General features: G+C 36.0%; 1 long non-coding RNA gene across 1 annotated transcript in view; it reads right to left on the reverse strand.

Annotated features, from left to right (window-relative positions):
- Nucleotides 1–1,275: 1,275 nt before the first annotated feature.
- LOC126651287 (uncharacterized) overlaps nt 1,276–13,748 on the reverse strand; it is a 150,985-nt gene continuing 138,512 nt past the window's right edge. The window contains exon 4 of the long non-coding RNA XR_007631609.1: nt 1,276–2,352. This is a non-coding gene — a long non-coding RNA (uncharacterized LOC126651287). The remainder of the gene's footprint in view (nt 2,353–13,748) is intronic.

Here is a 13,748-nt window from a genome sequence, read left to right on the forward strand (position 1 = left end):
TCTTAGCATATTTTCTTTTAAAACAGTTCTACAAAGTGTAAAACTGTTGTGTTGATGTCTATACATGTCTGCCACATGACCATGACAGAACAGAGATATAAAATTTCCTTATCGTTATTGTCATGGAAAAACTCAGTGAAAAAAAAGGAATTTGCTTATCCAGTGGGAAAGAAGGAACTGCTTTTGCATGGCAAGGTGTAATGTGTCCAGCATTTGTCCCTTGACTTACAAATACATTACGAATTCTCCTATTTATTGGTGTTGGAAGACAACAGAAGAACAGGAAAATAAGGATGATAGGTATTCCTTCTCCCAATCCAGTGCAAGAGACTACACAGAGGTGAAGGATCTTTCACCAGTCTGCCTTGTCAAGAGTAACAAGCAGATGATTGCACTGCCTTGTTTGCTGCTTAGTAGAGACTTGATTGCTCATAATCACTGATAGTGATTTATCGGTGCTTTATTTTTTGTGCTTTATTAATGGGTAAGACTTTGTGGTACTTTATTAATGGTGAAGACTTTGTCCTTTATACTTTTCTGTTACTGTTTGTTTTTTCTTTTATTTCAAATAAAGGACATTCTTTGTGTAAAGCAGGTTTTCAGCACCTTTTTTTGTGCAGTTCTAAGTATTTAAGAAAAAAAGAAGCTCAAAATAAAAGGTGTTTCCAATTTTTGTAGATCTTTGCCCGCCAAAAACTGAACACTTTGATTAAATAAACATTAACATTTAAAATGCTTGTAACCCAGTTTTTTCATAATGCAGGATTGATACAGGAGGCTTGTTTAAATTTAGCTTTCAACAGTGGGCTGAATTCAGTGTAGCTTCACAGATGATACTGAATACCATTGAACCAGACCCCAGTCCATATCGGGGAAAATTATGCTGAAATCTTGTTCATACAAAAGTGTACATTTTTAAGAAAGAACTTTTATTTCTTTTGTTCATCACTGAACTATTCAATGAACATATGAGTACTTAATAAATATGAACAAAACCAATTTTTTTTACTTCAGTTTGTATCACTCCAAATGTTGTTCTACTTTATGACATGTAGCTAGAAACAGGTTTATCATTTTGTTCCAGTAGCTAATTTCAAGAATGGCATCAAGTTTTGTTTCTGCAAAAGACACTGTTAAATCAATTTTGCATTGTAAAAAAACCCATTTCTTTCTTATTTTGTCTGTAATAGCTATTTCATCTATTCAAACTAACAGAACTCTGAAAATGCAATTTTCTTGTTCCTCCTTATGCAGATCTTCTCTTAGGCAACGAAAATTAAATGTCGGTCCCATTTTAGTTAAAGTCAGATTCACTGAAATTGCAATACTCTCTTGGTTTTATGATTTATAAAAGGAAAAACAGCTAAAAGATCCCCTTCTATATAATGAGAATGATTAGGCAAAAACCACCAAAGTAGTAGAGAAGAGAGGTGAGGTTTCTCTTTTGTCTTTCAACTTAAAACATGTATACACAATTTCTTTATTCAAAAAATAATTTAATATTGTACCTACTAAGCAACTAAATGGACAGAGAGAAACTATTTATTTATGCCAATTTCTGTAATTACAATTTGTGCAGCAGAAAAAGGCAGTGACTAGAATATTTGTCATTTAGTTAAGAAACTACAGAAAAGTTCCTTGTATGTTGAGACTTTTCTATGACTAAATTAAACAATAAATAAATCTATGGAGGACATTGCAAAGTAGTTTTGTCTAGTTTTTAATAAAAATATTGATCATCATTTTCTTAACAAACTGGAAATTAACTAGTTCCTTATGGAAATAGAAAAAATAAACCATAACTCAAAATCCTTTATCCCACCATGAGTGATATTCATGGTGATTCATAAAGATTAATTAAGAATCTTCTATGTATTTATTATTTTTACAGAGACATAATGCATGCTTTCATTTATAATTATATACAGTAAACTGGCAGTTTCATAACTCATTCATCCACCAGAGACTGCAGTTCTGATTTCACAGCTGAAAGGTACCATACAAACATAAGTTATTTATATTAATACAGTGGCTTGAGGCATACTGATGTTTCAGATGGACATGGTGAAAACTACTAGGTACAGAAAGAAATTTTATATACACAGTGTTTCAGGTAGATTCTAATTTAAAATTCTGTAGGGAAGATACTGGCAAATTTAATCAGTTTCTTGCTATGTTCTTTCTTTCTCTTGAAGACACGACTATATTGTGGCAGGATTTCATATAATTTCTTCTGGAAATGAAGATGATTCGGTCACTAAGATTGTTGTTAAACATGGACTGCAGTAGTTTTCTGATAGCTGAAACATACTGGCAGAATGTCAGACAAACACATAAGAACCGACAACACTGCTGAAGTAGAAAGAGATATTTTGAGTCAAGAAATATTCTATCAGAATGGGATGCATCTTCTTTAATGACCCCTAGCAATAAATTAGTCAGAAAATTCACTATTACTAACTTTTAAACCTGTATCAATTTTGTCTTTCAAGCAGCTGTAACTCATTTGAGCATGAAGTCATATAATAGTAGTGATACAGACAAACACGACAAAAAATATATGGAGTTGTATTTTATCTGCATTTTCCCAGCATTTCTGTCTTTCAGCATTTTACCTCGATAGTTCTCTTAAAAGTTTTAGAGAAATATCAAGTAGGAGAGAGAACTGATCCCCATGGAACCCTGTCAATGAAAGATCTGAAACCTGAGTTTTCTTGTTATACTTTTTGGGTACATTCCTTAGGAAGCCCCTAAGTCATCTTAAGCATTTCACTTGATTCCTGGCATTTCTGTCAGGTGGAAAAAAAAGTGATTTTAGTGTTGAGTGAGTTAATGTTAAAGAACGGCTATGAAAGATAAGAATGAATGTCTGCCCGTCATTATTTATCAAGCCCACTAAGGCTGTTTCCTTCCCCTGTTCCAGCAAAAGAATAGAGGTTTCTAATTGTTAAATACTTGTATTTAATAGGTGAGTTTCTAGTTGGTTAGGTTATTTAAATGTTTTATCAGGTCAGAGTGGGGCTGGGCTAGGCTAGATATAACATGCAGCAAGGTTTACTGTTCCCCATCTGTATTCTCTGTGTTTTTACCAATGTTCAATAGTAGCTTCAGTGGCACACATGTGATGAAAACTAGCAGCCAATTATTAGCTATAGAAATCTATCAGAGGTGAAAGCTGTGACACCTCCTAGATATTAAGACTATGTGTCCACTTCGCACAGAAATCACACACAGTGAAGACAAAATGGGTGAACCTTTATTTCAGGGGTGAGCTAGTTTTTATGTGGTAGAGCATGGAATGTGTGGAATTTGGGAGGAATTAAGGGAGTTTCATGCAAGGGAATGTCTATAAATGGAGAAATTGAGCTAAACACATCCAAATATGTGTGAGAAGATATAGAAAGAAGGGGAAAAGCTATAATTTTTAACTTTCAGGGGCCAATAAGCAGAAGGGTTACAATCAACGAATAGGGACAGGGCTAACAATAATTGAAACTGTAGATTACATATAAAGTAAGATTTTTTCTAACAACATTGTTACTAAATTGAATAAACAGAATGCTTTTATAACATGAAAAGCAGTCTCGGAGGTAGGAAGTTATCTGTTATCCAGGAGTTTAGCTGCATTCCAAAGCTGTCTTCAATTCTCTTTTTCTTCAGAGGTTTTTCTCCACCATGAATAAACCTCTAGTGGGGAACTTCCAACAGAAATCTATCCTACAAATCAACAACTATGCCCATACTGATTCTTCTACAGAAATCGTTGCACTGTTTCCTTACATAGTGCAACCAGCAAAAAAAAAAAAAAAAAAAAAAGCACAGTCAGTTGAGCTATTAACTGTTGCTCAAAATATCCTACAGAGAATTTATTTGAGAATTAAGAAAAGAAATTCTGCAGTGTTTTGCTTCAGCATACTACAATTTGGAGTAACAGACTTCATCTCTCTACAATGCAGTTGCTGCTGGCCTGATTGACTTCAGTTTAAACTCTTTTGTTTTATTGGTATTTCAACAAACCCTTTTGCTTGTGAATACATGATGTCACCATTTTTTTCTTTCCAACATAAATATGGTTGCTTTTTTTTTTTTTTTGCTACTGTAATAAAAATTTCTACCAGCGCCTCCTAGCCCAGATGAATTTTCTGATGTGCAATTCTCATCCTACTTGCTGTTAAGACACATCCTTTTTGACTAAGGAGCTTTATAATTGTGGCATTTTCATACTCAGCACATCTGATTAGTAAACTATGAAACAAAAGGTAAAGCAGTTGGTGTTCCAGTAGTGAATAACAGCACAGACTCATCAATAACATAATGGGAAAAAAGTGATACAAAGGTGAGCATAAGTTTGTGTCAGTATGGTACCATATATATAAATGGCTCCCAGAGGTGCTTTGCCCTCCAAAATAGTCAAGATTGAGGTGGTGCAGGTCCAGTCCCTCATGCCTTCTTAAAGAAACCACAACTGTTCAGTAGCAGTACAACAGATGTTCAAAAGAATCATTAACAATCAAAATGTAGGTATGGGCAGATGCCCCATTTCTACTGCACATAACTTTTGGGCATAGAGAGTTTTAAAGAAAATCAATAATGAGCAGATCTGTATACAAATTACTCCTCTAATTATATTTAAAAGGTAGATTAAGGTTCTTTGCTTTAGTGATTGTGGTTGAGATAAGGCAGACAAGTGATGAGAGTAGCTATTAGAATAACCATGCGTGATTGACTTGGCATGCATAGTAGATCAATGAGAGGCAAAATAAATGGCAGCATAAGAGAGAAGCTTGTGCCAAAGCCTCATTCCTACTCTTTTTGCTGCTTTTCACTAAGGACATATGAAATGCAGTGCCATCAAAATAAAGGAATAAGTAAAATAAATAGATGGGTCTAAAAGACATAGGGAAATTCTATTTGCCTATTAAGCAACTTGTCAGTGACATGTTACAGCATAACTTTTGTAATCTTTTCAAGAACATTACTGGTATTGCCATAGGGGGCACTGTCTGTGAGGAATGATCTCATTGGAGTTGAATAATTCCTTCAGGCACGATGACATATTGATAACAAGATATGCAAAAACTGTAACTGGTGGGCAAAATCCTGCCTCAGAATGAACTTAAAAAGGGGCATCAGGGGTGTGTGGAAGACTCAGTTTTTTGCTCAAGAATGTGACTACAGAAATGTATATGTAATTCATTCACACTTTGTCTTCATGATTTACTTTCACAATAGATGTTGTATAATGTTGCAATAGTTGTCATTCTATAAGCATTTATTTAAAAATGATAGGAAACTTTGGGAATAATCTGTATTAATACTAGAATTCTAAGAGCCTTAACAACTTGTTTGACTTTTCATATCTTTTTACAAACCATCGTATCCTACTGTATGACACCTAGCACACTAATTTAACGTGCATTTAGAGCCATGAGCTTGTAGTCACATTTTACTGCTGAGGCTATACATAGTCACCGTGCTATCTATATGTGGACACATACAATCTAATCTCTCTTTCCCTCTCTGTTTTGAGCTTCCTCTAGTTCAATATTGCCTTATGTTTTACAGAAGATTTTGCATAAACGTAAGCTGAGGATATGTTTTCCATCAGCAACTGCTGTTTGCCATCTAGACAAAGAAGATATAATTTTCATTCTCTTTTGCTTAGGGCTGGTCATCATATTTCTGCTTTAGAAAGTGCATCTACTCTCTAAATTTATGCCATCAATGTACTAAACAATGCTGTTCTGCATCTGATTTATTGTGAGACAAAACAGAAAAAAGCAGAGAGAAAAATAAAGCATCTCTGTGAGGTACAGGGGAAATCAATTAGATTCATCATCTGTTTTACATTCTAGTCACTGCTTTTAAAAAAGAGGAGTGCATAATACCATGGCAACAGTTGGAACTGCAGTTCTTTATGGTATATAATCATTATGGATTCTTCAGCATTCCCTGAAAATTGATATAAAAAGTCACAGGCGTTGTACTACCTACTAGGCTGATTAAATGACAAGTTTGTAATTTGCAAGCTCCTTATTGCCATGGGAAGGCAATCATACAACTCCGGTTTCTAACTCAAGGGTTTTTGAAACATGCTGCATGATTTCTAGCTGGGCTGCAAGCTAAGATTAAATTGAAAAGGATAGTATGTAGATTTTCAAACATGGTGTTGACATTTACTAGCCAATCAAATCTTGTAACTTTTCTGAATGACAGCAGATGTTGACCTTTCAAGCTTCCCTATCTGCTTTCATGCATTACCTGCAGAAATTAACATTAACTTGCTTCTTGCTCCTTGCTGCTATTAATGTCAGCTGGGAATTGAGAATCATGAATTCATTTATTACACAGAGTGGAGACCTGTTTTATACTCTAAGCACAGAAGGGCTGCTCCTGGGAGCTGGTATTTTTGGAAGCTGCTTCAACTACCTTTGTGGTTGAGGGATAGCTGGGAGCTATGGTGTAGAAAATGTCACTGAGAACAAGAGCAAAAAGAGGCAGTGGAGGATGGATTCAAGGAGAAACCTAGGGGCCAAATACTTGCAAATAGTATTGCATACAGAGAGCTTAAAGTCTAAAATAAAACACTTAAAGCTGTTCTAATGGAGTGCAAAACTAGATGCAAAGAACCAATGTCTCTGACTTGTTAACTGAACTATGAAAATGTAAGTCTGCATAATATGCAGCCTGGTAACAAGAAGCTTCAGGGGGTTACACAGCATTGCCTGAGGCTCTCTGGTATTATACTCTGAGGGAAATATTAACTTCGGTAGAGATGTCTCCTGCAATCTGAATAAGATTTTGATACAATTTCAGCTAATTATGGAAACTTGTGTTTAAAAAGCAACAGGAAAAAAACATAAAAGGAGCATTTTCTCTCCTGTCCTTTTGCTTATGTTAGGAGCAAAAGCTTCTTTTGGGTACACACAGAAGCATTATCATCAGAAAGGAAAAGCTAATGTCTATAACTGTAACAGCATTGCTGCAAACATCAACTTTGTGTTATTTTTTGTTATATATGTAACTTACCAGTCCAATGGGTCAGTATACTTCAAGTAACTATGAGTTTCATGCACACGTATTTCTAATTTTGTAGTAAAACACCTCATTAAATGACAAACATTTGTAAGATAAATAAATTACAGTCAAATTTCCAAATTTACAAGGAAAACCTGCAGTCATAGCTGGATATAAGCTTCTTGGTCACTGGTTCTGCTCTTCGACTTCAATCACTGATGTGCTGGAGGGACAATGTAACAGGGCACAAGCATTCTGTCAGGTTTCTAGAGAAGACTGATCTATATCCTGAAATAGGTGATCAAAGGGCCAATGGGGGAAAATAATGGACCAGATGCTTACAAGCAAAAAGGAACTGGTGGGGATATTTAGACTGGGAACAGTCTCAACTACAGTGACTGTGTGTTGGTTAATCACAGTGGGCATCTAAGCACCATATAACTGCTTGCTCACTCCCACCCGGTAGTATGGGAGAATGAATCATATGGGTAAACCTGAGAAAAATGTGGGTTGAGGCAAAGAAAGTTCAATAAGTAAATGGAAAAAAAAAAAAAAGAACGGGGGAGGAATCAAACCAAAAATATTCAAAAGAAGTCACTCACCTCTTGCCAACCAGTGTCCAGGCAAACCCAGAGCAACAGCTCCCGTGCTTGCTGAGTATGACATTATATGATATAGAATATCTCTTAGGTAAGCAACAGTTGCGTTCCCTCCAAGGCTCTTGCCTACTCCTCCCTACTTTCTGTGGGACACAGAGCAAGAAACACAAAACTTTAAAGCTAATAGCAGTAGCTAAAGTGTTGATGTGTTATCCACAGTTCTGATCACCAATTCAAAACTTAGAACCAATAAGAGATGCTCTGAAAACAATTAGTTCTATCCAAGCCATAGCCAATACACCATGAGGCGCTAAAGTTCAGATCCTGAGAGGAGGGAACAAGACAACTAGTAGATCACAATCCTGAATTTCAGGAGAACAGAATTTGGTCTATTCAAAGACCTGCTTCGAAGAATGACACAGGAGGCAGTTTTGCAGAGAAGTTTAGAATAACTGGTTGATTTTTCAACATTCATCTTCTCCAAAACCAGGAATGGTCCACTGATGAGAAAGTCAAGAAAGATGACAAGATGCCTGGATGGATGGAGTTTCTGACAAAACCAGGACATACAATTGGTGGAAACAGAGTCAGAATATGGAAACAGTTTCCAAATGTGCATAGATGGTGTTGGGAAAGCAAAAGCCCACCTGGATCTGAGACTTGAAAACAATGTGAAGGACAATGAGAAGAGTTTACCTAGGTAATTCAACAGGAAAAGGAAGGTTAAGGAAAATGTGGGTCCATTGCTGAATTAGACCTGGTGAGAAGGGATATAGAAAATACCTTCTTCATATATATCTTTACTGGTAAGAGTTGCCTTCAGGAATTCCAGATCCCTGAGACCAGTGGGAAAGTCTTGAGCAAGGAAGGTTTATCCTATGTAGATGACCATCAGATACGTGACCATTTAAAGCAACTGAATATAAATAAGAATATGGGAAGGAATGGAATGCACTCGTGATTGCTGAGAGAACTGGCTGATGTCATTGCGAGGTGATTCTTTATTATCATTAAAGGGTTCTGGCAGACAGTAGAGGTGAGAGACCAGGCACTCTGCGAAAGCAAAACTTACTCCTTTTGTCAAGAAGAGCAAGAAGAAGGAACCAGAGAACTACAGACCAGTCAGCCTGACCTTGATCCAGGGAAGGTGATGGATCAAAACCTACTGAAAGCCATTTACAAACATATGAAGGACAGGAAGGTGATTAGGATCAGGTAGCATTGACTTACAAAGAAGAAATAATTCCTGACTTACCTGACATCTTGCGATAAGTTGTCAGTGGATGAGAGAAGAGAAGTAGAGGTTTATCTTGACTTTAGAAGAGTTTTCAACACTGTCACCCATAACAGTCTCATTAACAACCTGATGAGGAATGGCTTAGACAAACGAGCAATGATGTGGGTTGAAAAATAGCTAAACTGCCAGGACTAAATAACTTCAGTATGAAGTCCAACTGAAAGACAGTCACTAATAACTTATCTCAGGGTTTTGTCCTATTATTAATATTATTTAACAACTTTGTTAATGACATGGATGATGGAACAGAGCACATCCTCAGCAGGTTTGCAGGGGATACGAAACTGAGAGAACTGGCAAAAACACCAGAATGGAGGTGCTGTTGTTCAGAAGACTTTGACAGGCCACTGAATGGGCCAACGGGAACATTATTAAGGCTGCAGAATGGGAAATGCAAAATCTGCATCTGGGGAAGAAGAACCCATGCAACAGTACACATTGTTCATCCATAACCTGGAAAACAACTTTTCCAAAAAGAAGCTGAGGTTCCTATTGCACAATGGTATCCTGGATTAAATTAGGAAGAGCATTACCAGCAGGTACAGGGAAGTTTATTCTCTTCTGCTCAGAATTGATGAGGCCTCATCTGGAGTGCTGTGTTCAGTGCTGGGCTCTGAAGTACAAGACAGATATTGACATAATGGAGCAAGTATGTAAGTGATCAGACTCTGCAGTAGGTTGCTGAGAAAGGTTGGTGAGTCTATATTCCTGGAAATTTTTGAAACATAACTGGATGTGATCCTGAGCAATCTGCTCTAGTTGACCTTCCTCTGAGCAAGATGACTGGTCTAAGCAATGATCTTCAGAGGTCCCTAAACCTATTCTGATTCTGTGAAAATGGAGTTAACAAATTAAGACCAGACTGAGTAAAGGTCCAAGGCTTCTCATCAGAGTTCTGCATGGTGGACTCTCAATTGGTTTCCCTCAGACACTAGAGTAGTAAGTAAAACTTGTCTCACAAAACCCAGGAGGACACTCTGGTCCTAGCAATAGGCAGCCATTACCAAGCTGCCTTTATGTCCAGCCCTACCTTGCATCTGTATCACTGTTATTTAAATTAATAATTTCTAATACTATGCCAGGTAGAGATGAATTAATTTGGAAGTTGGAATTTCCTGTAAAATCATCCCAATAGCTCATTATCAGCCCTCAACAGGACCCATAAAATCTATTTAACACCACTGTTATAGAAGAGCAATAATACCTTCATTTTGAAATTGTTGGAGTCTGAATTGAAGCTTATTCTGTAGGAAACTGATTGATAGCAATTGCATTGTTAATTGAGTTCTTATTTCCTGGAGAGGCTATCAGTGATGACAGGACAAAATTTCAAGAAAGGGGGAAGTAAGTTAATGATTAATTGAAATGTTTATTCTTATGTCAAAGATTTATAGACATGATGTAAATGTGCTTTCTTCAGGGTAGAAGTCATTTAAACAGATGAAATAGGAACAAGGTGCCTTCCTTTGTGAAGCAGGTTTTCCTACAATTGTTCTTTTGCAACTTTTTTCTGAAACAACTGGGAAAAGTTTGTGTGACAGTTTATGCCCTAGGAGGTTAATGGTCTTCCAGTATTCCCTGGACTAGTGATTTGGTTTCTCAGACAACAACAGCAATGGGAAAAACAATAATAATATAAAATTAAACATAAAAATTTAATCTGATTATATTACTACTGACCACTTATTTGAGGCAAATGTAAAGCTGAACTATGATATTGTGCAAAATAAAAAGACTCTCAGTTGTATGCTAAGAACCACTAACCTACATTTAATTTACCATTTGTGACCTATTCCTCCCAACAGTAAAAAAAGACATGTAATAGGGCTTAATTTTAGTCTGCAGCCTGTCTATTCTCAAACAAAATCAGAGCTTGCTTCCCAATTTTCAAGTGAGAGAGAATAGGCTGAATAGTCTGACTGCCAACAAGTATTTCAAAACTTATTAAGAATGGCTAACACCATTTCTAGGGGTAGAATGAAGAATTCATAGTCATTAGATACAGTACTGTCTATGTCTATTCAGCAGCTACTTTCTGCCTCCTGAATGCCTAAAGTCCACAGCAAGAGCAATGAAACTTTAGTATCCTGAGAAACATTGTTAAGTTGCTCACACTTGTAAAATCGAATGTTAGAATTTTTGGAAATTAAATACATGTAGTGGATGAGAACACATATCTGCTGTCTGTGACGTTTGGTCTTTTAAGACCCTGTGACCCTATACCACACAATAGCTGACTGATACAGTAGCTAGAGAAAAAGATGGTTTTAGAAGGCCTCAGCTGTCTTTACTGTACCCTTTCTTTCCCAGACAATCCCTTACATGACAGATTATGTGGGCATCTAACCAGTGCACAAAAGGGTCTCCTACTGACCTTGAAATTAAGGTTTTTCTTCAAATAGGAGGAACAGTAAAAATTGCAAATTCTCTCTTGCTATATCATCTGCAGTTACCCTGCAATGAATGCATAAGGAGCTGACAGTCTTTATTAGCAGAAATAAAAGAATGAAGGTTCCAAAAAGTTGAGATAGAAAAATGCCAGGCAATTCTAAATTACTCTTAGCTAATCTTCAAATGTAGTTTCTTTTCAGTTGGAATGGGAATGCCTGACAAAATAATTACAAAAAAAGCATCACTTGGAAGTTACAGCCTGTCTCAATACACCAAAAATAACTCCACCCTAAATGCTTTTGTCACACAGTGGTAATACACAGACTCTCAATTCCTGTGACCATCTGGCCTGTGATGACAAGAGTCCTTCTAAAGACAGGATAACTGAAAAAGACCTCTGCTCAAACCTGCCAAGGCCTCCGCAATCACAGCTGAGTTCTGTTGCCAAGTGAAATTTTCACATTTTCTGCTTGAATACACGGAATAATCAATCTTTGACTTTATAGTTAGTTTATAGTCTGCAGGATGTAGACACCTTCTTGCATAGTTCAAGAAAACTGTCTGTGTTAGTGAATGATTACCAGGAGAATGAAGAAAAAAAATTCAAGTTGTTGCAAGCACCTGTTTGATTTCTGAACATTAAACTGCTAGTGGCTGTCTCACATATTTCTTGGGCAAAACATATATTGGCCTCCCCTGTTTTGTCTCCAGTCATTTCTGCTCTCATTCATTCTACACTGGTAGTTTAATGCAATATCCCGGGAAAATGACAACAAACTAACATGTTAGAACTCTTTGGTGGGATCTTAGTAAGGATGTGGAAAGACAGGCCTAGCTTGACAATTCATTGAAAGTTGGATATAATTGTCAAAATATTCAGTCTAGAGGTCAACAAGTCTTTAAGGGACCAACTGACTTAAACATGAGGTTTTAGAAAGCTTTTTACTATGGCTCTAGCATAGGAATCTAATCCACATGTTTGTAATCTCTAATCTAATCTCCAACCCAAACTTTGTTATAAATGTAACCAAATTGGACTTTTATAGGATCTTACTCTTTCTCAGAACTCTGTATTAATTCACTTGCCTCATTTAAATTTTCACTTCTGTCCTAACCTTATTTCTGAACTAGTTTATCAGCATAACATTTTGTTATTTCTCAAAGTTTATTTCATTTCTGCTCTGAATTCTTCATAGTTTAACAATGCAAACACAACAAATAGTCTGACCTGAAAATGTAATTAACCACACTGTGAGCCATTTATGAGTTTAGAAAGTGTGAGCATTATATTTTATGTGGAATATATAAGTATCACAATATATAAACCAACTAATCAATAGGCAGCCAATAGTTGCAGTTCTTAATAAAATCATAAATGTTTCTGAAAATTTTCTGTCTTGTTTTTCAACAGCTAAATGTAGCAGGTTTCCATAGCAAAAATGCTTTCTAGCAAAGCTGATTTTGAAAATAAATTTAGATATTGAAGAAATCTGTCCATAGTGCATAGAGATGACTACTGATTTAAGAGCAACAACTAAGTAACTAGAAGTTGATCATTCAGACCATCAGAGTCTGCTGTTTAGGTCTTGATTAGTAATAGCTAATGGTTTTGTCTTTTCTTTGCAATGTTACTAATATACTAGATCATAAATTCCTACAGAAAACTGAGATAATAATGCATATTCTTTACCACTCACTGTTTGACTTCATTTGTCTTGGGAAGAATGTAAACAAGTTGTGTTCTGCTGTCCATATTTATGATGTCAGCTAATGGTACATTGCTAAAAGAATATACTGCTGTATTATTAAGAACTGAGCATGATAGATGAAAGACTTGGCATATGCAAAAACATGTAGTGAAGCAATTTAAAAATATGGTATGAGAGGTACTAGAGAATTTTTTAGTAGTTTTTAGTAAGTTTGCAGTTGAACTGCCGTCCATCTGCCACAATGTTGTTTTACAGCGTACATATGTCAGTTATTCTTGATTATGCTTTTAATGGTAGCATATCTTCTCACATGCTATTTTATTATGAAGCTGGCAATGTGTTTTGGCTGTCTGGACCTGTTAGAGAGAAAATTTAAGTCACATTATGATTTAAAAGATTTTAATTATATACTTCTTTTCTCTCTCCAGAATTCAACTCCTGTCTCTGTTTCTCTGACTAGCCTTTATTTTATGTTATTGAGAAATTTTTCACCAAGCTGGTTTTTTTTAAACTTTTATATGTTTTAACTCTCATTTTTTCATTCCCTTTTTAGAGCCTATGAGTACAACAGTGATGGACTTTGCAGAAATTTAGTAGATGCATGACTTTTAAATGGCCTAAGAATAAGAAAGTAATAAAAGCTGTTTTCCCTTCCTATCTGATTGAAGTGATGTTAAATTTCATGAAAGTTTTTGTGATTTTTTTTTTTCTTAAATCAGATTGAGATGTAAGGAC

The sequence above is a fragment of the Myiozetetes cayanensis genome, unplaced genomic scaffold (genome assembly GCF_022539395.1).
Source record: "Myiozetetes cayanensis isolate MyiCay16 unplaced genomic scaffold, myiCay2020 scf6-25, whole genome shotgun sequence".
In the NCBI taxonomy this organism is placed as follows: Eukaryota; Metazoa; Chordata; class Aves; order Passeriformes; family Tyrannidae; genus Myiozetetes; species Myiozetetes cayanensis.